This window comes from Pyxicephalus adspersus, chromosome 3 (genome assembly GCF_032062135.1).
Source record: "Pyxicephalus adspersus chromosome 3, UCB_Pads_2.0, whole genome shotgun sequence".
Lineage (NCBI taxonomy): Eukaryota > Metazoa > Chordata > Amphibia > Anura > Pyxicephalidae > Pyxicephalus > Pyxicephalus adspersus.
Window position 1 is genome coordinate 75,581,044 of NC_092860.1, and position 27,812 is coordinate 75,608,855.

The 27,812-nt window shown below is 35.8% G+C and overlaps 1 protein-coding gene across 2 annotated transcripts in view; it reads right to left on the minus strand.

Annotated features, from left to right (window-relative positions):
* CSGALNACT1 (chondroitin sulfate N-acetylgalactosaminyltransferase 1) overlaps positions 1–27,812 on the minus strand; it is a 193,570-nt gene that overhangs the window by 136,240 nt on the left and 29,518 nt on the right. For both annotated transcript variants that reach the window (XM_072405281.1, XM_072405279.1), the window contains exon 2: positions 24,433–24,497. The gene's annotated coding sequence lies outside the window, so the exon portion shown is untranslated. The remainder of the gene's footprint in view (positions 1–24,432; positions 24,498–27,812) is intronic.

Here is a 27,812-nt window from a genome sequence, read left to right on the forward strand (position 1 = left end):
TTACATGTGGAATTTGAGCTCTCAATTTCTTGGTCCCTTAAGCACAAGGTGGCTGCACAAAGCAATCTGCAGAGGCTGTCCATTTTTAATGTGGAGAGGACAAAAAATTATGGTAGCAGTTAAAAAGGTAATAATTTTACTGACTATTTTCTCTTGTTAAGGTATGAAAAGTGAGCTTCTAGAGCCGGCTGTCAATATTCTTGATATATATTTCAAACTTATACAATACAAAAACCTGACTGGTTACTATAAACAGCAATGATTTTATCTGTAGCACACTTTCCATAATTTTAAATGTATATGATTTATCCATAATGGATTTTAGGTTATAAGAGAAGAATTTATTAGACTGTTTAGATATTCGCATCTGGGTAATACATGGTGACTAATTTGTTGTGCCCCTATTTTCAATGGCAATCCAAATCAATGCAACTGCTTGACAGCGCACCTCAACAAAAGTCTAATTGTACATTGGGGTGTGTGGACCACCCATTCATTTTGGACTGGGCTTACTTATAGAATGGGCATTAACACAACTGGTAACACACATTAGTGCACTGCATAGATTTATACTGGCCCTCACATATATTGCAGTAATGTGTAACTGACACTAACAGGTATTTATGACCTCTCAAAAAAGATTAGTTATTACAAGGAACCGATGTCTTGGAAAGTGCATTTCTCGACCAATACAGATGATAGTGCTAGATTGCACCTCTCAGACCTAGGCATGCTTTTTTGCCTGGCAATCAAGAACTGTTTTATTATTATTTATATTAAAAAAGGGAGAGTTTTGTGGACATTTTCCAGTTTATATAAATGGTTACATATTAGGGATTTAACAAAATATATGACTAAAGATGTTTATGGCATTGTTACATTACTGCTGTAACATAATTTAAATGTAAAATTTCATATTTCAGATTTATAAATGACACCATTTACTGGCTTTCAGAATCTCTACTGAATAGCTGTTGCTATCAACTGTTGCTAAATCAACTCTATGGTTGGAAATATTCTGTAATTTAAACTGGAACAATTTTGCTTAGTAACATGCTTGCTTTCAGGAAAACATTTTTAACCGAGCTGACCACAGACTTGCATTTTAGATACATTAGCTATCATTAGGTTAGTGTTGTAAACATGTAATGACCATAGGTACAATTTAATTGGTCACATCGCACACCAGTACAAGTAATAAAATGTATAGCAGTCATGTGGCTGCTCATTGGCCTGCAACAAGTATGTAGAAAGTTGAAGTCAAATAGCCTTTTCAAGGTCAGTGATTTGAAATATAGTGACACATTTCCTTTGAAATAATGTCAATCATGCTATAGCAGCTGATATAACTGCAAAAAGTTTTTAACGGTTGTGTGGACCTTCCAATAATAAATGTAACCATTATTAAGTTGTTGCTTATGGTTTTGCACATGGAGAGCTGTAGGTCAAAACACTGAAATCTTGTATGTTACCCCATATATTTATAACTTCAATTCAACTGGGAGAGGCTCGAAGCATCAGAGTTTATGTGTTTGCAAGCTCCTGACATTCTGCTACTCCTCACCTAGTTTACAAAAAGAACATGATAAATCTTTTTGATACAATAACAGAAAAGCCATTTTAGCTTTAGAACACTGTACTGTGTAATCAAGCGTTACACTGAACAGTTCTGGTATCTTCAGTATATCACAGTGAACGCTGATTTTGAAACTTGGGATACATTTTAAGGGGCTATCGAAAGATTTCTTTACAGCTAAATTATAGTACACAGAGCTCTCAGGACCTAACAATATCCCCTGTTAAATCTAGAACTGGCTTTATTCCCTGACAAACAGTCTCTCCTGTATGATTTTGGAGATTGGCAATTTAAGGATGGTGTTTAATCATTCTCTTTATATGAAGATGTTATTACAGAAGCGGAGGAATTGAGGAAGTGTGAAAGTTTTACTTTTTGTCCCACTGAAAATATTTAGCAGTAAAAATAGAGAGGAAATATCAACAGAACGAGGAAAGAAACATTAATAAAACCTGGCATTGGTTCTAGCCTTTCTCTGCTCAAAGCTAAAAACAAAGGATTTGGCTATAGATCGACATTACATTCTCGTCTTTGGAAGAGATGGCGTAACACTAAATGTCTCAGTCTTTATGATTTGAAGTTGGGAAAACAAAAAGCATACCTAATATTTGAGAACATTTTGTCTTTAATCTGTAGAAAGCTGCTGCTATATTTGCACTGCATTCATTTTTTATATGTATGTCCACATGATGTTTCTTAATCCCACACTCTAGAGAATCCTATAAATTATTAATAACTTAATATTAAAACCTGATTTGTGGTTCGCTCCAAACCTGACAAACAGTGAGAACAAACCAGAACATTAAAATACTACTACAATTAGGCTAGGTACACACACAAGATCATGAAGGATCGTTTCCAGTGACAGATGAGGGCATGAGCGCTGCACACAAATCGCTGTTCGGTTCTTTGGAGAGGGGAACTGGGAGGATGAGAGAGCGGCACCTCGCTGTGCACTCCTTCATAGGAGTGAATAGTGGTCATTCCTAAGCGATCTTTCATCAATTCACCATGACAGACTGAAGAACGACTTCGGGGGAATGCAGTACATAATCTTCACCCACATTTTACCCCAAATGTAAAATGTTCACATTGGATTCCATTAGACAATGGCTCCAATTTATTAAAGCTCTCCATGGCTGGAGAAGATACACTTTCATTGGTGAAGCTGGGTGATCCAGAAAACCTGGAATGGATCTGGTCCAGGATTCAAAACAGTTGCTAGCACATTACTTTGAAGAAATCCATTCCATGTTTTCTGGATCACCCAGCTTCACTGATACAAGTGTATTTTCTCCAGCCTTGAAGAGCTTTAAAAAAATCAGACCCAATGTGTGAGCCATTTTTCACTTATGATTTATACTTTTTTCTTATTTATTTTAATGTGTACTTTATTTTACTAAATGTAGTTTTTGGGGTGGAAATGGGTGAAACATTTATAAACAAAGTTATATGGCTTTGTTCAAAGCAAGGAAGGGTTAAATCCTCTCAGTTCCCTCACTTAATCACTAAAGGAAAAAAGAAATAATCTCTTCTAAGTGAACAAACATTTTCACCCCATAACTGGTATATCCATTGGAGGATTTTCTCTCACCTATTGCTCTGAAAACAAAATCAAAATGATGGATTTGATGACAAATATATAAATAAAGGAGGCACAAATGTCAGTAAGAAATTGACAGCAGATCTAAGACTAAAAAAAATAAGTTCACATACACTTCAAAGTCATTAATAAGATTTCCAGGGTTGTTTTAAATGAAACCCAATTTTAGTTTACAGGGCATGAAAACAAGACATGGAAAAGATCAAAATAAAAAGAGTGTTAGCAGAAGTTTATGATGTAGTTTACAGCAGGTGCGGTATGAACCAATTTGAAAATTACACAATCACTAGAAATAACATTTCAGAGAAAATTGCAAAGCTTGTTCCATTCTTTCATTAGATTCAGATGTAGGATAAAAATTGTTTCTGTGAATTTACCATAATTATGTATAATTTGAAGAAAGCAAGAGTTATAAATGGGAAAGCACAAGTTTTAGAATTACTGTCAAAAGTAAAATTTTATTTTCCCTTACATTTATTTTTAAGATGTTAGAAAACAGGAAGACCTTGTTTGAGCTAGTCATTGATGGGGAGGCTAATTCACAAAAGGTATTGAATCTAAACATCAGTGGTTTTCTAACCTTTCTGGTCAAAGCACCCCAGCAGGCATTATTTAGGTGCCAATACCCTAAATATTATATTGCAGCACATTTTTCTATGATTTTATTATCTGTTTTTAAATGTTATGCAAACTCAAACTGAATATCATAAAGTATGCTTAAAGCAAAATACTTGTTTTAGGTTTTTTTTAACCTTCATTGCATCTTCAGTGCTGCTTGTCTTCTGCAACCTTTTTAGTCACCCCTGTCTATATGAATGTACTCAATTGGAAGCTACATTTTTCTGGGCAAGTTCAGAATGGACCCTGATCATTTTAACTGAATCTAATATCTAATCTATAAATATATAGATTTTCTTACCAGTTTTTAAATTTCAGAAAGTAGAAATACTTTGAGGGAAAAAGTATTATTGCCATTTTCTGGTCTACGTTCAAGCAATAGAAAAAAAAAATACCCCTGCTCACCACCAGCAAGTGTTTCTAATTCTGACCACTGCCATGATCCCTTCATATGTATTCTGATTCATGAAAGAACAAATATAACTAATACCCAACCATAGCTTTAAGTATGATCAGAATGTGTGGTTCTCTAGTATATCATTAAAGTTTATATAAAAATAAAAACAATCAAATAAAATATCAAGCTTTTTCTGTAGTAAGGTACTCACCTTGCAGTGTTGTTTTACCTTCTAATATCCTTACACTGAGTTCATACCGTGCATGGTAAAATACTTATATTACCTTCTATTACTCCCAGTTATGCAATGCTTAAAAAAACAAGAAGACTGGGTCACGTAAAAGATTAACTACATAGATTAGGTTGTACTGAATCTACTCACTGGGTCTTTTCCTCTTTTCTGAAGCTCCCACAGTTCTCACACTTTTATTTGTATGTTTATAGATTATCTACATGACACAACACTTTTCTGACCTTCACATCTTTAAGAACTAAAGCTGCGTACACACTTCCAATTTTTATCGTTGGAAACGAACGACGAACGATCGATTGGGCAAAAATCGTTGATAAAAAAAGTAACCAACGACGCCGACGAACGAGAATAGTCGCTGGAAATGAACGACCGGACCGGCGGATCGGATTGGACGACGATCGTTTACCATCTATCGTGTGTACGGTCGTTCATGGTCTGAGCATGTGCGACGAACGAACGTTCGCTCACTTCCTGTATCGTCGAACGATCGTCCAACGATCGTCCTCGTCCAAGATCTATTGTGTGTACAATATCTGCGAACGATCGTGTCGTTATCTGCAGTTATCTGCATGTACAGGATCGGTGCTATACGATCGTTCGCAGATATCGTTCGTTTACCAACGATAACTATTGGAAGTGTGTACGTAGCTTTAGTTTTCTGGACATTTAATTTCCAAACCTGGGTTGCCCAGCCCAGTGTAGCTATAATAACTTCCAATCTCTTGGAAAGTTTTCCATGACATTTTTACTGTGTGCTTGTGGAAATTTTTCCCATTTATTCAGAATTTGTCAGGGTCAGTTATGACCTGTCAGAGGTCAGGAACCGATATTAGAGAGCACCAGTTCATTTCAAAGGTGATAAATAGGCTTAAGGCCACAGCCCTGAGCAGACCACAGAAATGTCCTCACACTTGTTAAACCTTTTTTTTTTTTACACCAGACTTTGTGCAATGGGCAGAGCCATGCTGAAACTGAAAAGGTCCTTCCCCTAACTGTAGCCACAAAGTTGGAGCCACACAATTGTCTAAAATGTAGAAGTTGTAGCATGACCGTGTCTGTGTGTGTGAAATATCCTTCCTGGAAATGCACAAGCACCCAGTAGTGTTATAATATGTGTACTTTAGGAATAAATGCATGGCCAATAAATAAATATTATACTATCCTGCCATTTACTTATCAGAATCTAATAATTCAGCCATAAAACAATATTTTCTTTTTCTAAGAAAGGGTATATATTTACTACTCTGGTAAATCATCCCATAAAATACTGATGTTTGACAGAAGTCTCAATTAATCTCAGCCTGAGAAAAGCAAGGCTGCCTTTTTTCAAGATATTCACATCTAAAGCAGAAAAAGTGATCGCTCTGAAAACCTTGATTACCCTTCGGTGACTCTTAAACAATGAATGGAGAGTTAAATTTGTTTCTTCTTCCAAATGCTTAAAATACTGATGGAAGGTGTTCTGTAATAAGGTAAAAGAGGAGAAAAAAAGTAGCAGAAAATTCTGTGTAGTAATTCTGGGGAATAGCACCATTATGGGAATTGAATGCTATTTACAGTGTAGCTCCAGGGAAAACATTTTTTTAGTTTTAGATAAAATGTGAAAGGTTAGATGGGTTAATGCTGTTTGTGGTTCCATTGGAGAGATTTGCCCTCACTTAACATCAGCACAGGAAATGAGGGTAAGCCAACAATACAGAGCACTTGATGCCCCCCACCACAAAAAAAAGTCTTCTAATAACTGTTTGTAGCTATTTAAGTCACAAATAGCTATAAGATTTTTTTATTACCCCTTTTTTAAATGTATTTACTTTTTAAAAAACAACGTTGTATTGTGAACAGAGGAAAGAGTAAACCTTCTCAAACAAGTAAAAAGTAAATTTAGTAATCCATCTTAATGAGTTGTATAAACTGCATAATAAAATGTACAGGATTCTTTGGGACCACACATTTAGAGATTTAGTAACTATGTATGAAACTGCACTTTTATTTACCACCCTACATTGTAATAAGACAGGTATAAAAAAAAGCTGCATGTATAAGGAAAAGGTAAAAGAACTTCCCACTGGAAGCATAAACAATAGATTATTATTGTGCCAGACTATGTTTATTAGTATGCTTAAAGTGGATCATTCCATCACTAAGCACTCTTACAAGGAACTTTAGGACTTTGCAGGTTATAACGCCCTAGGGAATACAATGCTTCTGGGAGGTAAAAGAGTAACCGCTAAGTGTCTGCACTGAAAAGCTAGAACCTGATCAGTAATTTAAGAATGAAAGACATGAGTACTTTAATATACTATTCAACCAGTGTGATACATATATATGTCCATATGTAAACTCATTCATCCATTTAAACAGATACATCAGTCATGTAACTTCACCTGACTGGCATTTTAATTCTTTCTCGGTAATAACTGGTACAGTAATAAAAAGACCTGTGAGTTACAGTGACGGATAGTATTCAGTACACTGGACATATAAAGAAATAACCTGCATTAATTAACTACTAACCAGTCATAATGCAAATTGCATTTTTTTTTACCCAAACCCATTGTGTATATTTTATATTAATTACAAATGATTGAGCTTAAGTCAAGGAAAGCTCTCTTCATTTGACTCCAATATGTTATGTCTTTCATGCTTGGCAGGAATTTAAATAAAGTCATAATTAAAATGTCATTCATGTCCCTTTTAGTGTAATAAAGCAAAACATTACACTACTGTAAGCCACCGTTGACAGTCACACAATATTTAGGCTCGTCATACTTGGTCTTTACCAGGGACTTATCTGTCAAGGTTTCAAGATGCTCATAATTAGAATTTAATTAAGATGTTCAGATCATATAACAAGCATATTTTTGTATATTTGTTAGATCTCCCTTGGTGTATGTAAAACAGGACTTCCAACACAAAATCTTATCATAGATACGTGTTGTGGTTGTTTTGCAGAGGAAAGGGAGGAGTATTGGAAGCAGAAATAAGGTATTTATTGGATCTTTTCTCAAAAATTACAAAATGCTTAGCAGGCATTTGAAAAGCATGCATCACGGTGCGAGTGACAGGAGTTATTGCAGGATTACTTGATCTCAGGGCAGGTCAGAACCTGGCCTAAATCAGTTTGATCTGCTGCTTCATTATTTACTCATAGGTTCTAACCACATGGTTAAAGTGCAGATTATATACACATTTTTACCAGAGGAACAATTTTACATCAAAACACCTTGCCCTATCCTGCTGCTTGTAACCCAAAGCTGTTCATTCTCAAAAATGAACAAAGACTCTGATCTCTGGTTTTATCCTGTTTCTAAAAACACCTGCTGGTTGTTTACATCTGCTGTGTTTTTAGATGTGATCTGTGTGTTGTAAACTCTAAAATAATTTTCACCACGATACTTGTAGATACTTAAGGACTTCTTACTTTAAATGCTTGGTAAGAATATGTAAATAGTGCAGCCATTTTTCAACCAGAGTTTCATGGAGCATTAGTATTCCTCCAGAGGTTGCTAATGGCGTAATCTCATTGAATTGGCACTACTGTCCGACAGGAACAACAAAGACTGGTGAGCAGAATAAGAAATATTTTGACAGGTAAAACAGTTTGTATATTTCACCTATATATTTAACTGCTTGGTAACAGTTCCAAGTAAAACAGCAGCGAATACATTGATAAAGTACTGTATGATGATATTCACAAGGCATTAGAAAAACAGATAATAATACATTTAAGGTTACCTTCTTCTTTTTCAAAAGGAGAAGAACATTTGTATGTTTTCTAAATATCTGTATGTTTTCTAAATATATTTATCAGCAATTTGTTAACGTTAAAAAGCATAAAAAAGATTATATTTGGCTAAGCAATTACTGCTGTGCACCTATGCAGTCAGCTGTTTAGATAAGAATAGATGTGTTTGTGACTAGTTCAAATTAATTAGAAAACTTAGAGGAACTCCCAATTTTCCATTAGCATGACTGCAAACTGCCACAATGAGTGATGAAAGTATTTATTGGTTAGGTTTTACCAACAGATGTTGCAAATTACAGCTTGGTTGCAGGTCAGTAACCAGGAGAGAACATAATTAAATGTACACTCCAGTCAAAATTGAAGATTAAGTTTAGAGATGCAAACAGGGAATACAGCCAATCTGGATTTCGTTTTTTCATTCATGCATTTCTGTAGTACACAAAGCAAACATTACATTTTTGTCACAATCCTGATGATCTGGTAAAGCCTGTTGCTGTAATGCAGGTGAGCTGTTCAAAAGCATTTTGAAGGGATCCTACTGTCTTTCACATACAGAAAGCCTAGAATATTTAGGACATTCTTCACAGTGACCAATCAGATCTAGCCTTGCCTGGGTTGTTTGAATCTGATCACTGACAAATTAAGTAGTCCCGTAGCCAAGTTTTGGGGAATTATTTCACATTTTATACAAAAAGTAATTGAACTTTAATAAAAGGCCACTCTGCCCAAAGTAGGTGCAAGCATTCCTATGCAATTCATCCACAAGATTGGTCACCCTCAAATAGGTGGTGAAGTTAAATTTTTCTTTCCTGGTCAGATCACCTTACCACGCCAGTTTTTTTTTTTCAGTAGTGACTACGAAGCCTTCCAGGCTTCTAATGTAAGTATAGGGAAGTCACAGCTGAAAACCAACTAGAATGTTCTGTAAAATTTTATGTCTAGTAAAAAGATTGTCCCATCAGGACAGAAAATATAGGAAACACTAATAGCAGGGCAGAATAAAGAGAATAGAACACACAGAAAAAAAAAGTTTTTTTCTCCCTCTAATGGAGCCCCATAGAGCAGTAATACCTGACAAGGGCTTTCACTTTTACCCAATCTATCTATACCTAAAATAAATTTGTTTTGGGTATAGACATACTTTATTTAGCAGGAAGTGGTTACAGTAGTAACACCACTGTATTTCACAACTCACTATTTTAGGGTTCATACAGGATCTAGATTTTAGTAACTGGAGTCTATCGTTTGTGATTGTAATTAAAAAGAAAAAAAAACAGCATTAGCACGCATCCCCCAAAATCTTTACCAGAGGACCAAGAACAGAGACTATTGTCATCACAGTATGGCACCTTCTGCTCATCCTCCCTTCTCTATAAAACAGAACAGGCTGTTAGGCTATTCAGCTACTGGCAATCTGTAGAGCAAACATTCCTAACATGGTTAATGAAAGCCATCACTAACGATTGCTTGGACCCACAATTATTCAGGATCTAACTTTGCTGCCTGGAAAATGGGTATGGATCACATACATTTCCCTTCTGAGTTATACTATTACAAATTAAAGAAATACTATATAATACAGCAAGTATTACCACTGTTATGTCAAAGGAGTTTACACAAGCAGACCACAAACCACTATATTGGAGACTCAACATTCCAAAACCAAGAGACATGTAATATTTTAGCTAAATTCATAAGATTTTCCATGTGTGATAAACTCAGTGAAGATGGACAACACCAACTGCTTATTCAATTTGAGTGGAAAAAGATGCAACAGTCTCTGAGTATTTTATTTTACCACTGTTCTCAGGTTTTTTCTGTGTTTATTGCCAAATATGTCAGTTTTATTATTGTGTCTCATATATCACAGTAAAGTCTGGGAACCCATTCCTATAAACAGTGGTCAACTCACAAATCCTTCTTGTTCTCAGATAATGTTAGAGGCTACACAGAGCTATCTTAAGCCTATATAGAAACACAGATTTTCTTTCACAAAGAATTGTAACCTGATGAGTAGACACCATAGTGGGGTAGCTGTGTTTTATGAGTGTAATAATCCAGCTGCTAAGGAGGCCACTAGAACTCTACGCATAAATCTGCACACAGCTGCTGTTCTTGGCAGCCTCTGAACGAAACACAAGCTTTCTAGATTTGGACACCTTCTACGGCAGCATCTGTAAAAACATGGCTGTTTATGTGTAACAGCTACAGTGGAAAAACACAGAATAACCTGATCTAGAAGTGGCTTCATTTAAAGGAAAACTGTACTGAAAGAATGTGAAAGCTGACTTTTTTTTAACCTCACCTTCTTAAATGCTACTTGCCTGGTCACTATGTTAGTCCAAAACATCAGTATTTTCTGTGACCATATCCTGGAGACAAATGTTGTTTTCAGGAGTTTCAATTTAACACTGACTCTGGGAACAATTCAGATAACAAATAAGGTGCTTTTTAGCTAAAAGGAATTTTGGTTAGGTGTGAGAGGCTAGGCAAGCCCCAACACTACCAGTGCCAAAGCATTGCCTAATCAGCCTGGCGCTTGGGTGAAGTGGAGGAAGTTAAGACTTACCAGGACTCACCTGGATTTTAACACCTCCCTGCTGGTTACTCATTCACCCAGCTTGTTCCCAATTTCTTACAGTTGATGATCTCACCTTTCACTAGATTTTTAATGGAAATGCCAAATGACTAGTTACTGCAGAGGAACCAATAAAAATGCAGTGTAAAAGGATAAGCAAGAGAGGACTGCATATGGGTTGGTGCTTGCCACCTTCAGACCAGCTTTTCATAGCCAAATGCTGCCCTGGTACCCCACACCACCACCTCTCTGGTCCTCTAACACGTAAAAAAGATGAACTATTTACTGTCAGTAAACAGTGACTACACGCAAGAATATTTACTGTACTGCTGCTCCAATTCACAGTTTACTGTCCATAAATAGCTCATGGAGCTTCTCTGTAACACTGTCATTATCTTGTAGCAGGAATCATAATAAACATTATTATTAATAGGAATCATAATATTAACAGGGATCATAAGAAAAACTAATATTAATACTAATTTGCAACCAGTTGAAAGGCCAACAGAGAACAGGCTTTATATTTTTTCTTATCTGTGGTCTACTAATCTTTTGCATATTTGTAATATATTATAATGTCTCTGATTGAGGAACTAGATAAACTATTTCCTTGATGTAAAAAGTACTGGAAGATGCTGAAGAACTAGAAGTCTCTGCAGAACCACTTTGATATGCAACCAATATATAACCTAGAATTTCATGCCTTCATTCATTGGGATGGTGAGGCTTTTCTATTTTCATGCTCAGAATCTTAGTGTTTGGTACATGTGTACTCAACATTCCCTTTTTGAGTTTGCATGATATAAGTGTTGCCTTAAAAGTATTAGCCATGCATTTTTACATTAATAACTATTGTCCTAAAACTCAGCAATGAACAATCTGTGCCTCTTGATGATCTTTTTGGCTATCTGTAAGGGTGACATTCTTCTCAACAACCAGCAATGTAGGAAGCTTTCTTCTTATTGACCACCACACTAATGTACTGTGAGCGTTGGATATAGAAATTATAGTATTGGCTCCTTGAAGACCTGAAGGTTATTTCGAAGGTTTGCTCTCATGGCACAAACTTTGCAACTGTGTAGAGTGCTCTACATACTGTGCATGCAATTAAAAGCCCCATTTATTCATGAACTTTACGCATGGCTGAAGGAAAACATAAGTTCAGCTTACTAATAGGCATAAATAGGTCTGTGGCATGTTTTTTCTTAAAAAATTTTCATATCACACAAATGTCTTTTTTTTTTACTTGTGACCCGTAAGACAATTATACTTTCTTGTTGTACTGTATCTTTTGAAAAGCAGCATTGTTACCCAGGGCTGCTGTCCTGATTTGGGCCTTAAAGCACCTTCCTTCTTTTCTTCTTTATTACAAAGAGAAAAGCTGTTCAGTGGTTTACAGTAGTTTATTTAGGGATAGATGGGAAAGCTGATAACATTTTTTAATAATTCAGTGTACAGAAATATACAAACAGGACACTGGAATACTGGCCTAAGTGCCAATAACAAATCACCCTTACATACACATACGGATTTTGTCAGTGCTATTAACATTATAAATTAATTACGGTAATTTGTAAATGCAGCTCACTTGAAAGTATATATCTGCCCGAGTTGTACAGCGTTTATTAGGCACATGGAAATTTCATGAATTATCTCTGTTCCAGATTTACCATATTTAGACACTTTAGATTTTTATTAAAACTGTTTATTTACATATCTGGGCCCAGAAAGCTTTTATACCAATTGAAACACTGTTCTATAATTTTTTTCTGGCACAGGTAAACTTTTATGAACTGATAGCAGATTTACAGATTGTGTTTCAATTTACATGTTTTAGTAAGCTATCAATTAAGAATCTCACCATTCAGAATGTGGCTGGCAAATATTTACATGTCATATATTTGATGGAAAATATTTACAAAGTGTTGACGATCTATTTCCAGTAACCACAGCCATTACAGTATGTCCAAGGTTTGCTCAAGTATTACACATTATCCACAGCAGCTGAATAGAAAGCTATGTTGTTCTGGCAGCTAGATATACACAGTAATACAGGAAAGTGTATCTGGAGCCATAGTGACCACATTCACCCCTCTAGATGTCAGTCACATTGCATTAGGATAATTAGAATCCTAGTAAGGAGCTACAGGCTGCTTCCAGGAGATGAGGGTCAAGACAAACATGCCAAATTGTGCTTCTACCCTAGGTACGAATATCATCTTTTTAGGAAGAAGGAGTTAATAAAACTATTAGAAGTTTACCATGGGTTAAAAATGAGTAAAAATTGTAAAAAAAAATTGTATCATTTACACAAAACATAATTTATGAGTATATTTCAAGATTATATATAAATGCAGAGCAAGACCTTACAACTTACTCCCACAGATAACACACAGTATAGCATATATCGCGTATAGCACCCCGTGGCATTGCTAGGATTGTAAAAAGGCAAGGGGCAATAATGATTGGGGTTCAGTAGTGCGCTGTGGTGAATGCTGGTCGTGTCCTTACTATATTAGAAGTGGGGAACATTTAAATAGGACCTGTCCTACAACTGAATGCACAGCAGACATATACTACAGTCCAACCAGTTAGAAAGGAGTCATGATAGAGAGGGAGGCAAGCAAGGACCAGATGGGAACAGCAAGGAAAGTGGGTCTGATCAAAGCACAGGGTGCCAGTAAACTTAGGGTGGCGGTCAATGCAAAAGGGAGGTGAGCTAGAACAGAGGGGGCCAGTCTGGGCAGTGGGAAGGGGGCAGTGGGAAGGTGAGCCAGGCAGAGTGTTTTATTGAGGATGGGGAAAGGGAGGGGAAGTTCAGCACTTACAGTGGGTGATGTGAGGTGATAATGCAGATTCCAAATGCTGCAGTGCAGAAGATATTTGTGTCCTCTCCTTCCCTGCCCGGAGTTCAGCTTTAATGTATTCATAGTGCCATAATGGAACTGTTGAAATCTTTGATACTGTAGGTGTTTGTTTCCATCTCTCTTTAGTTAAAATTGAATGTTTACTTAGACATTAGCATTGCAATATTTTTATTAGTTTCCATCCCCACATATCAACATTAAAAAGTTAAAACTTTAAAACCTTAAGGTTTTGCAATGCTGACCCGTTTATAAAAATCTGAATTGAGCACCAAAAATAGTCAGAAATGTGTGCTGCAGTGTGGTGGCAAAATACTCTGCAGCGCAACACAGGTGACAAGCTCAGACATTGCGTCACAACCGCTAATAGGCGGAACTACAGCCTAATATAATAAGCATTATAAAATAAAAACAGCAATAAAACATATATGTTCACAACACCTGGCTGATTATAAATATCAAAAGAAATAATCAAAAGATAACAAAAATGAGTTATCTTTTGATAATGATGTCTTTCAAGTGACAGCAGAAGAATTAAATAAGAAAATCTACTTCACTGATTTTAAAAGGAGCAAAAGGTCAAGCTCCAGCCAGATAAGAATAAGACAATTGATGTAGTTATATATTCCTTACATGGTCATTACATCGGCACCAAGTTTGGGAAAAGGAGGATTAGCACTGTGAGCCACTGTGTGAGATCTTCAGGCAAGTATATGCTGTAAATTGTTGGGTGTTTTTAGCTTGCCATAAATTCAGTTATGGTTTGATGGAGACACAAGGACCTGATTGACACTCCCTATACCTAACAATAAGATTACCTTGTATTTGTTCACTCTGCGTTGTGTCTTTCCTCTTTGCTTAGAGAAAGAGAATGGTGGAACGCCAAAGTCATGAACAGACATAGCCAAGGAAGACTTGTGTGGTCAATGGGACAGCTAGCACTGGTATATCAAATTCTGCCTTTCCAGAATCTTTAACAAGACTATGCAAAGGTTATCACAGTATAAAACAAAGACATACATGCTGAAATGGTAAAGACGGTGCTAAAAAGTTTTATGAAGTGAAATACTTGATACATAAGGTATCTAAAATTCCTCTAAAAAATAAAAAAAAAATGCCTCCATTCTGCACAAAAAATCAGATTATACAGAATACATTTTTAAACAGGGATCAATGATCCTGGACTATCATTTATGAAAAAAAAACATAAAAAATGTAAAAGACCATTGAATTCCCTAAGTTTGTATTGATGCCAAAATTATGTCTGTCTTTATAAATCTGAATAAATGAAGCTTCTAGCCTTCTGCCAAAGGCATATTGCATTTCAATTCAAGTCTGTGCCAACTTTCAACATTATTGTCCAGCAATAAAATGATGCATTGCTGTTGGTGTAGCTAACAACTCTATGCTCATGTGTATAAAGTGAATCTTTCTATCAAGCCAGAAATGCCTAGCAGACATTTTACTAAACTGTTTGTAAACCTTAACAATGAACTGCTCATATTTTCTAACTTTGGTGTGTTAAATAATAATAAACCATTAAAAGTGTTTGGTAAAATAGAAACCTATTATTATTATTATTATTAATAATATTATTATTAAATATAATAAACAGGATTTATATAGCGCCAAAATATTAGGTGAGCATCTGCAACTTTCCAATGTTATCTCAATAAGTCATTAGGCCTGTCCAGTCCAAACCTGGAATGGATTTCCTAAAAGTCATTTGCTATTTGCTAGCAAATGTATTGAATCATAGACAAGATCCATTCCAGGTTTGCTGGATCACCCAGCTTCACTGATGAATGTATCCTCTCCAGCATTGGAGAGCTTTAATAAATCAGCCCTAATGGGTAAGGTTCCATAGTGGGATCACAGAAAATACAGATAAAAATAAGCTCTATTATACACTAATGCAAGAAAAAAAAAAGTTGACATTACACACAGTAAATCCTTACTATAGCCCTGGCCCCCACTTATTCAGTGTTACTTGCCATTGAAAAGTCTGCTTGAACAAATGGCAGTGCCTCTTAAAAGGTTAAACAGGTATACCAGGCAGGTGTATTCTGAAAAATGTTCTTAAAAAGGTGATGTCATTAACCTGACTATGCTTTCTGGCTCTGAATAAATCTCAAAACTGAATGGACAGAAAAACACAAAACAAAAACAGCTCGTTTATGTATATTTCTGTGAGCATTTAGCTGTCTGTCCAAGGTTTATCTTAATGCTTTCTGGTTTTAAAGTACATATTACACTACATATTACATATTAAAGTATATTTAATTTCTTTTTATCATGGTATTACAATATTACAATTATTTGTACAAATATAAAGCTGTAGTACTGAAACTGCCTTTGAAACTATTCATATTTAATTGTACAGTAGCAATAATATAAATAAACAGTATAATGAAAATAGGTAAGTAAAACAGAATTAAAATGCTAATTGCAATGTATCTTGGTTCCACATAATTCCACCTGAATCTGTAAGTGCTGCATATGTGTAAAGGTCAAGCATGCCAGTCTTTAAAAAGCCAGCAAATTTTACATTTGTCATTACAGGAAAGAGATGAAAGCATGAAACAAGCAGTGTTCTAATGAACTCCTCTGCACTGCACAGCCAACACTATAAGCTGTACACTAACCTAGAGAACACTTCCTGCAAACTATGATTTATTCAAAGCCTGCATAGAGTCCTATTCATTCAGCCTAACCATGCACCGGTAGGGCTCATAAAGATGGCTTGTTAATTCATTGCTTAAGGATTCATGTTTTATGCAGCATATACTGCTATTTCATAGGCTCCTTGCAAATGTGATGTTTTATTAAGCGGGATAGGTACTATTCAATAATGTATCATAAATGTATGCTACAGAAACTAAAATGAAATATTGTTCACACCTTTTATGATATAGTGTTATTTCTTCTACATCTACATCTTTTGTTCACAATGTAGATACAGGTCATTAAGCATATCTCCACATTGCTAGACAGATGTATTTCTTGTTACTATGTTTTTTACTTGCAGCCACAGAGGAATAAAGTGCTTTGAGTACCAGAAGAACTTTTATTGTTCTGTGTGGGCTTTTTTATTTAACTTACTATGAATATCTTGTATGTGCTTATCAGATTTAGACAAAAAAACTAGGAAACAGGGAATGGGTCTATGCATTATACATGGAGTTTTTTTTTCTGTTCAAGTTAGGGTGTGCACAGACCTTTGCAGCATGGGTTACCTCCATTTGAGTAAGTTAAACAGAATAAATGTATAGATATTGTAGACAAAAGGTAATTTATAGCACCATACAGCAAGAAAACCCAACTTTTTCTCTCCTGTAAAAACATTGAAATACTAGTACCGCTCACTGCCGCCCCTATTCCATCCCCAAGGAGCTGCCACAGGCAGATGCTACCATGTAGAGGGAGCAGATTCCTGGCATGAGGAAGCGGTAAGCACACCGCAACCTCACCACCAATGTGAACATAGCCATAGTTAGTTTTTGAAGATAATGTTTTGGAAAAATATAAGAATCTGAGCTACTTATGTAAGGGTCAAAGTGTGATAACATACTGTAACTATATCAAAGCATCCTGGCATGGCAAGTCATGTTAGGTACTTCTAGAATGCAGTACATAACAAAAGTGGTCAAAGGAAGAACGAAAAACAACCAATAAACCAGCAAGATAATCATCAGACTTCATGTAGATGGTTTTCTGTCTAATATTGGGACCTACTGGTACTGCAAACTAAGAGTGCTAGCCACTAATCCACCATGAAACCTTGCATTAATTTTGTTTATATTTCCCTGTAACATATTGAGACCTGTAAACAACAGGGCAACAGGTAGGAAGTAGCTAGGATAGCTAGGAAATGTCAGAAAGAAAGTCTTCAATGTACAACTACTTCCAGAGTGTGAGAATGAGTCATATTAATAAAACCATAATATTCTGTAAACAATTATTTTTGGTAGTATAGAAAATACATAATTTTTAGCATTTTTGATGAACACTGTGAAATTTGCTATTTGAAAGTGCCCACTGGAATTTAGAAATGTAAAATAAATATCTCATGTAAAAATGTAAGCTTTTTAGAGATATAAGCCATATTTCATTCTATCATTAAACATAATTTGATTCAAATTATTACATTACATCTTGAAGCCTAAAATATGCACTCACTTTTCATATGTGTCTAGTGATTTAGTGACCAGATCTGTATATCGGATCTACATACCTAGGATCTTACGTTGGGAGGCCTTTCTCATTTAGGCAGCCTATCTAAAGGAAAATAAAGCTTCCACTTTAGATGGCCGCCCTTTAGGAAACAATTCATTTGTCAGAAATCCTCCCTTGCTCTTCCTGGGAAATGGAGATTTCTAAACTGCTGATTGAATAGAGTAAATATGTGGTGTATATGAGCCTTAGAGTTGATGACAGCTTACACATATAATTCTTTTCTTTTTCTAAGAACAAAGATATGGCTGTAGTACTGTTTATCTTGCTTGTACTTTATAGCCCCTGGATGTAACATGAAACAAGAGAGCTATATAATCTTACTTCTACTAGGCCTCACAGACTAACCTATTTGCTTTCTAAAATTCATACTATAAATAGTACACATATATTGCACATATATAATATATGCATTACATATATTGCATTACATATATATATGCAAATATAGCATATATCTTACTGCTTGTATTGGAAACATACAATAAGTTATAATTAATGTACTGGTAAAGTCAAGAAATAATAGCTCAGTTTGAACAAAAAATACAAAAGTTTTTCACAGTCACCAATCAAATGTAAACCTGCCTAATTTGAATATCAGAGAGAATGGTACACTGTACACGATTCAGAAAAGATATCCCTACTTCTATTCTAGTAACGGCCTATAGCAGGGATTACACAGATAATGTTTGTTTAGCGTTTCTGGAATAGCATTAGTACCTTTCCAGGGCCCTATTAAAATAAATAAAAGCTAAAGTTCTTCTTTTACTCTCCAATCAGTGCAGGCCTGCTTCTGCCTTGGGATCTAAGAACTCATAGTGAAAAACAAATTGTGCCAATATTTAATGATGCCAAGTATGAATAAAAGAAAATGTGGGATCCTAATACTAAATCTTTAAGATGGGGTTGCTAAGACAGGACTCGTTTATGTACAAAGTGACCAATCGGTAGAATACAGGAGAAATAAGTAAAGTTAAAAGGAAAAACACATACTATAGTGGGCAGCATGGTGGCTTTAACCTTTGCCAAGCTGGTTCCAACTCCCACAAAAAAGGGATTATTCTGGATCTCACAAAGGGTAGTTCTGTATGAGGTATAACCACACTAGGGATGGAGCCAATGGGCATAATATTTGTTCAGCAAAATAAGTACAAATCACACCCTGCCAGTTTCACCTGTGATGGGTTTTATTATAGAAATCCTTTTGCAAAATACATTCTAACCTTCTGGATCCATAAGAGCATGGTTGTCAATCATATAAGTACCTATCTAACTGCACAGAGACTCCCAATCATTCGGAGACCACACTTCATGTAAAGTTTACAAGCTGGTACTGTCCCACACCTGTGAAAAATAAAGGTATAGCAGCACATTGATGAAGTACTTATATTTCTTTACCTTTATAGACAGAACAGCACATATAATAAACCTTTTTGGCTAATAATGCTGACCCTTCCTTTTTCAGTTTTATTGCTGCTGTGCAGGAGGATTGTGAAAAATTGATCTAGACAGATTTGGATATGTGAAATTAATTTTCTATTTATCACACTACGAGAATATATGGTACTTTTCTATATCTGCCTAGAGCTCAACCTAAAAGATGTTTGTTTCTCATTCTAACAGATACAAACGTGTCTATATGACAGGTCTGACATTAGGAGGAAAGCAAAAGCAGAACACAGCATGCTTCTTTTTACCATTGCTGTGGCACACATTTTTTCTCTGCATAGTATATAACTACTAAATTCTCCTACATCCAACATTCTGAAAGCACTGCCAGTGAAACAAACACAAGAAATGCTCTTCAGACCAGATGACAATTGAGCACTTTTTACATAGTTTAGTTAGTTAATTATGACGGCCTTGATTTTTTTTAGTATTTTTTTAGTACTTACATTACTCAAGCAATATTCCAAAATTGAGGTTACAACATTTCACAGTAAAAAGACTTTACTGATGACCTTGCTTTCTCTGCACAAATATATATTCACCAGAGGCAATTAAAGTTTGCAGTAACATTGCTGAATGTTTATCACTCGGTCATCAATCTCTTAATTACCATAATTAGCCAGTGTCTCAGCAGGCAACCAATGAGGACAGAAGGTACGCAAGAAACACCTTGGAACAAAACAGCCAGTTGACTCTACCTGGTACAGGTCATTGTTAACGTTGTGTTTAGAAAAACAGTTATCAGAATTTGGACAGAAACAGATGAACATTCAATCCTACATAATAATAGCAACATAAGTAATGATACTAAAATTAGAGGTTGGGGACGTCACAGCCTTTGAAGTTATTAATCTATGTGTGTGTGCCAGTGTGAGCTCTTTGTGACCTTGGTTAAACAGTTGTTTAATCCAGAACACTTTAAATGGCACAGTTCAGGTGTCTGTGTCGGCTAATTCAGTCATGTAAAGAAAACCATTTCACAGTGGCCTGTACAAGTCACCAGATCTAAATGAGGTCTGCTCTTTTAACCTATGACTTTTATCTGATATAGGAAGGTATTTTTTTTTTCTTTTAAGAATTCTGATAAGTAATAATTAAACTGCAACTGAGCTATCTCTGACTAAAAAGGGGTTGAAGCCTAGCAGCTCCCTAAACTACCTTCATGTCACTTACCTAAATCTTGGACTTGTTTTAGCACCTATGTGGCCTTATGAATTGGTACATTAGATTTTTACATCATGGCTATTATTGCTCCAGATAGTGATGCCTCCTAAAACAAAACTTCTCTGTAAACCTAACACTAACCCTTTCTACAAACTAAACCTTCACATGGATCCTCTGGTGCAGTGATCACCAACCTTTTGGAGCTCGCGGACCACTAAATGCACTGACTGTGCATGCGCAGGGAGCCGTGTGTCGCTCAAACGGGAAGAAACTTCCCCCAGAGTGACATTATGATGCCAGAACCCTCCCACTCAGGTCTGAGCCTGTGATGGGAGAGTGGGCAGGTTGTGTCCAGAGACACAATCCGCCCACCACCCTGAGCCTGCAGTCTGTACTGGGGACATGGTCCGCGGCTCTGAGCGGTGTCCCCCCCCCAGCTGGGTCCTTCTTCTGACCCCACTGGGGGGTGCACTGGCCAGAGCTGCGGCCCACGGGGGTTTGGGTCCCCTGCTTTATTGTAAACCTGTTCGCAGCCCTACCACTAAATAATAATCCCTCTATTGAAGATATACCCTTCTGCACATAAGGGAAACATCACAATAATTTTGGTGGGAGAATCTATTGTTTTACTATGCAGTTTACTGAGATTTAATGCTGATTTTAGAGTTTTTATCTAACACTGGCATACAAGTAACACCTCAACAGTACTTAGTACTTTATTCCAGGACGTATGCAGAATGAAAACAGTATATAAGCAAAATAGAATTAGTGCTGTACATGTTGCTATAGATTGGCAGTAGTTTACTGTACCCAGAATAGGGTAGTTTACTGTTCTGCATATATACAGCTTGGAATGAATCATTTTAATAATACCCTATTTGCAGATATCATACACATTTTGGAATTCTCTTTGACATAGTATGTATTACTAATAATGTTTTGTTTGCTGCATACAAAGTATTTCTCTTAGAACTTGGGTCCTACCCAATGTGATGCTCTTTTTTGAACATCTCTGAGGAAAATATTTATGAATACCAACATATCCCAAATATTTATAATAGTATTATTATACAGTATTTATATAGCACTGACATATTACGCAGTGCTTTACAAAGTCCATAGTCATGTCATAGCTGTCCTTCAAAGAGGCTCACAGTCTAATGTCCCTACTATAGTCATATGTCATTAATACAGTCTAAGGAATCTTATAGATCTATTGGATCTATTGCTTCTTATATCCAGTATACATGCATATATGTAAGAGACTTCATTTATATTTTATATGGGTTTTAGTTGTTCTCATGGGTTATGGAGACAAAGTCCATTGTCTTCTATACTTATTTTGCAGTGAAATACATTTAAAACAACTTTTACAGTTGTCTGTCTAAGCAGCATTTTTTGCAGGGTTAGGAAACCCATCTCTAGTAGAATCATGATATGCGTTTCCCAATACTGATAAATATTTACCATGGAAAGAGTAATAATTTATAAGTACCATAGGACAAAGATGTTTACAGCCATTTCTGCAACTTTTCAGGGTAACAGCTGGTTGAACTCAAGTTTATTTGAACTATGAATCCCATTAGAGAAATCCATAAAGCATTCAAGAGTGATTATCCCCGATTTTAATTTTTTAGTTGTAGTTGTAATAAAATCCATCTGAAAATCAAAGGCAATAAAGTCTTGCAAGATGTAAATGAATACTTTCTGCACTCTCTGACTAATACGGTATAAGATGATCAGTAGTTGCTAAGTTACTAAAATAAGTTATCCTTTTGTTTAGGCGAGTCAAATCTGTAAAATGAAATATAACAACAATGAAACAATTCATGTTATTGGTTTATTTTATCTTCGTCCTTTTACAGACGACATTACCTTAATTAGCCTATAATTTGATATTTTCTTTTTTATTTCAATGATTTAACTAGTTGCCAAGTACTTTCTGTACATAGTAAGGGAAATATATTTGTTACATATTGCATATGAAAATGGATATGTGGAAAACACAAACTTTGTTTTCAAAGACTGGACACATGGGACTCAAGCTGCCCCTTTTAGCACAGTTTTTTCATAAAAATAATACAAACAATACATCTTGGCATTAAGAAGCAAGTAATGTATTGACTAACTATTTTGGATGTTTGTATGATATCATTACAGCTTTGTAATTTTCTATGTAAAACTTAATAAACATTATTGAAAACAGAAAAGAGTAATGGCCAACATTGAAGTTATATAACAATCTAATTTAAGGACAGCATTACTCATAATATTGAAATTGTCCTAATGCAATACTAAACATGCAAAGAAAGGCAGATATGGCAAGTAGGAAACAACAGAATGAGAAAAGAGGGCAACTTGATACTTCAGAACATACTTCTAAATCACACAACACTCCATAAAATAACTTTATTTACACTATTATCATACCTCCATATACATATTATATAAAGGCAAAGTATATTTTAAAACACAACTGTAGTCTGCAGCTCAAAACTATCCCAATTGTCCCTCTCTTTTTACTACTTTTTTCTTAATTACCTTGACCTTGTACTCTGTAATTCCTCTTCTTACCCCACATGAGGTAACTAAAGGGGCTACAAAAGATCCCCTTGGCATTAGGTGGAGCCTAAAGGCTATGAGGCATGGTTCTCATACTGGTAGACATCCTATACAATATACTGCAAGCCATTATATCTCATATTTACTAAAACCAGAACTGTGCTGTATTACCAGTGAAGTCTGGGCAAACGAAAATGTGTGTTACCAGGTGAAAATAACTACTGACAATTATGCTGCAATGCATCACAATGTTTCATTTTAGAATCAAATATTCTTTAAAAGTTAAGGGGCTTTTTCAAAGTTAACATCAAAATGTAAAACTTGAGCTCTCAAATGCAGACAGGTGAAGCTTTATTTTCCAGCAATGATGTTTACAACTCTCAAGGACAATTATATCCTTTAACATAGCTTGATGTTAAAATGTAGATGAAAGACCATTTGAAAGTAAAACCAAACAAAACTAGCACAAAACCACTTTGTAACAGGTGCCTTTTCTATCTTGCAAGTGCCAGAGCTCCCTATAAATGCATATAAAGTGTTCCAAATATTTGCAGGGGGTTAGGCACACCCCCTCTGTACCTCTCACGTGACTTTATTAGGGTCTGGCAACTGGTTACTCTGACATCAAGCGCTGCAATGTGGTAGGTAGCTGGGAGTGTCCCATGTGTCTTTCTAGTTGATGGATTGAAGGGCACCTGTGTTTCTCCTATGGAAAAGACTTTGAGAAGGCCCAAAAAGTAGTGGAAAAGGAAATCTATAAGATAAATACCAAGGCTGCCATTATCTCTGATTGTAAGCTCCTCAAGCTCACAGGCTCCTCCTGTGCCACTGTCTGTACAAGTCTGTCATTTGCAACCCCTATTTATTGTTCAGTGCTGCGTAATATGTTGGCGCTATAAAAATCCTGTTTACCAATAATAATAGCCTCCTTTTGCTGAAGTTAGGTGTCTGGTTGTCTCTAGTTGGACACTTCCTGAGACACCAACCCAGAACAAGCATGCAATTTATAAAAGTAATTTATGATCTGGTCCTAGCGAAGTTAAAACCCCTGATCTGCATAATTTCATTTCAAACATTTAGAATGTAATAAAACCACTGGCTAACAATGACAATATTTTTTCTGTAAAATTAGAGGTCAGCAGGGCAACCTCCACATTTTTACAGTACAAATATGTTTTTTCTAAATCAGGTTTAAGAATAATTAAAACCTTTGCATTTTAATTTAATGTGTTTGACAAAAAACACGCTTATTGCATTTTTTGATACATATTCTTACAAATCTATGTTTCTTAGAGTATTTATACAAATAAAAAGCGCCAAACACATCACAATAAATCTAAACCTATTATATGGTATAGGAAAAGCAAAATAAAATACTGTTAAAAATTACCTTTTTAAATGTTACATGACATCTTCTGGAAGCCTTGCAATTAGTAGATATCAGATGTCAATGATCTGGAAGAAAACATAAATAATAGATTACATCATGTTTTAAAGTCACTTGCCATAAATGCCCAATAACAAGATAGCTTCTACTATTACCAAAGAACTGATCATGAACAAGGTATTTATTTTAATTGCTGGTGCATTTTTTTGTTGCACTAGACTTTTTTTGCGCTGAAGTTGATTTAAAACATTCTAGGACATGGATTTGGGGAAAACAATGTGCCAGTACACCCCACTCATTGTGACCTGGAATTTCTCCTCAGTCCTCCTGCTCTACCTTTAGGCTCCAAGTCAGCAATGTTAGCTAGACAGCAGAAACAACATGGATGGCATTCATGGGGAAAGACAAACACATTTAGGCATTATTTAACAAAGATAAATAATGTATAGCTTTCGAACACAGAACTCCAACTGTATTAATAAAAATAGTAATAATAAAAGTATAAATAAAAACAGTATTAACAGTATCGATTTACAAAAACAATGTAAAAGACAGACACATTGGATATTTGTTCATAATAATCGAACATCAATGAGTCTAAAAGATTACCAAACTTTGGAGCAGATTTATAGGATAATTAGGATTTGTTGTTGAATTTGGTATAATTCTTAAGACCTCATTAACAAAATGATATTCAAAATATAAAAATGAACCAATGGACCATTTTGATGGTCAGGGGGTTACCAAGAATGGCACAAATATAAGTAGTGTGCTCTGCATGGCTGATTTTATTGGGGGGGTGGGGGGACCCTGGAAATTAATTAAGATATCAAACAGTTGACTATACCCCAGGCCTGTGCCAGTTTGTGGTTTGAGTAGTACCATTGCCAGGACTTTGGGGCTATTTATATAGGCTATATATTGGGGCTTTGCACTTACATTTGTATTTTATACTTGTAAGTTTTTTTTTTTAATAAACTAATATATATGCATAATATTTAATATAAGGGTGTATTTTCAGGTTTCTTTTTGTCACAGTTCTCGAGACCCACTGAAGGAGGAAATTAGAAATCAAACTGTAACCCTGTAGTAAAGCTATCTCAAAATCAGTTCCACTCCCCCTATTTAAAGCATTGGCTTTCTGTTCGACAGAAGAAATAAATATCCCCCCTTATTTATAAATTGACATTGCTCCATATTGATCCTTGAACAGCAGTAGAAAGTATAAAATGTCAGAGCTGCATCATTTAAGGCTTGTTTGAGTAGTATGTTAAGTTACTGCTAGAATCCTATAAGGTTTTAGCTAATGTTTCTATAAAAATGTCCTTTATCTGGGATACTGGCAATGAATAAATCAACCAAGCAACTATTTCACACGTGTTTAAAATAACAGTAACATTTTTGTGAAAAGGACAAGAAAAACTGAAACTGGTTCATAGTGGTGGAACAGGAAATAGTAAAATTGCAGGTGACTAAGGTCATATGGGGCATTTTTAAAGAAATGCAGACAATGGAAAAGGGTGGTGAACCAGCACACAGAAGCAGGTTTTACTACAGAAATGTCTCATATTTAGACAGCACTGAGACAGGGCTGCTAGTTCATAAGATGTTACATTATGCTATGTCACTGTTAGCAATTACAGTCACTTTTAATTTTTTGAGTCAGTTTGCCTCAAATTAAACATGCATCATACATGTTACCTATCAAAAATTACTTTCATTGGTATACATATATTGTAAAGAAAAGTACATAAAATAATTAATCCTAATATTTATCTCCCAACGGGAAGAGCCCTAACACTTCTTGTTCTAGAGATGCAACAGGAAATGGAAGTAAATGGAGGAAAATTCTCCTCTTGTCCCAATTGAAAGACACTTACCTTTGGGTTGCCAAATTATAAAAAAAAAAGCCTTCAACAAAGTGATTTTTCTGAATTAGCTAAAAACAAATTATTTCAAGTGAATAGTTGTACTGGGATGACATTTAAATCCGCACCACATCCTACTAATTTACATTTAAAGCCAAATTGTTTCTGTGATCAATCAAAAATCCTGTTTGTGATGGGGATTTTTCAGGTGCTTACAAATAATTGAAAGTAATAAAACAATATATCATTTATTATGTATCACTTTAAAACATGTCACAAAAAAACTTGCATTAATACATATGCCATAATTGCATCATACAGTCCATATGTACCATTATTGTAGATTGATTTGCATTCTAAAGCCTTTGACACACTTCACCCATAAGCTTCCTCAGAAGGACATAACGTTTCAAGCACAATAAATGTATATTTCTACCAGTACTTCAATGTGTAAACTCCCCAAAATCTCCAAGACAGGTCAATTATGTTTCCCCTATTGCAGGAGTATATATAGCAAGTAGCAGCCAATAAACTATTGATGCAGTTTTAGGTACTGTGACCCCCTAAATGTCAAATAACCTTTTTACTTTCAACACAGTGTAAGCATAGCAAGACCAGGTTTAACCCGTAACGGTTTATTCTGGATTCAAGCTGGCAAAAAACACTAGCACTGATCACCTTGGTAGTTTTCTGTGTAGTCTTGTCAGGATCACAGCCTCCTTAGATTAACACACATGAATGACCAGTGTCATGGGCCATAGGTGGTATTAGTGGAATGGTGGCCAGCATTGCAGCACCTATAACAGGCAATGGGCCAATAAGCAGAGAGGCATTGCCTCATTGACCCACTATATTGGCCAGCACAGCCTTCTCTTCCGGCACTTGCTGAACTTATGCAAAGGTCCAGCGTCAAAAAAGGAAGAGATGGGGTGGCAAGTGTTTATATTTTCTCTTCCCTCTGGGGCAACAAGTAAAGTGTGATCCACAGAGAATGTGCAGTGCTCTATACTGGCCCTAGAAAAGATAAATTGTGGTCCACAGAGAAAGTACAGTGCCGTGTACTGGCCCAAGAAAAGGTAGGGGGTGAACCACAGAGAAGTGCAGTACTTTGCACTGGCCCCAGCAGCTGTGAACGGTACTGCTTTGCATGTAGTAAAGTCATGTCAGGCATTTTTGGCGCTGTATGGAACCTGAAGTAACTGCTGATGCACTTGACAGTCACTTCTGTTATAATGAAAGCCTACCTGTCAACTGTTTATATCCTGAAGACCCCGCTTCTGCTTTATATATGAACCTGCTACTATGTAGAATGCTTGAAATGAAAACATGTGAGGTGGTAACCTTCTTAAACCCTGAACTTTGCAAGTTGTAATTTTCATCCTCCAGATCTATTACTTAGTAAGTTTTTGGCCTGGAACAGTTATGCAGCAAAGACAGAACTTCTCATGCTGCAAAAGTCGGGGTCAGTCAAGTCAAATCTAGTCAGTGACTCACCAAAAAATGAAAGTAACATAT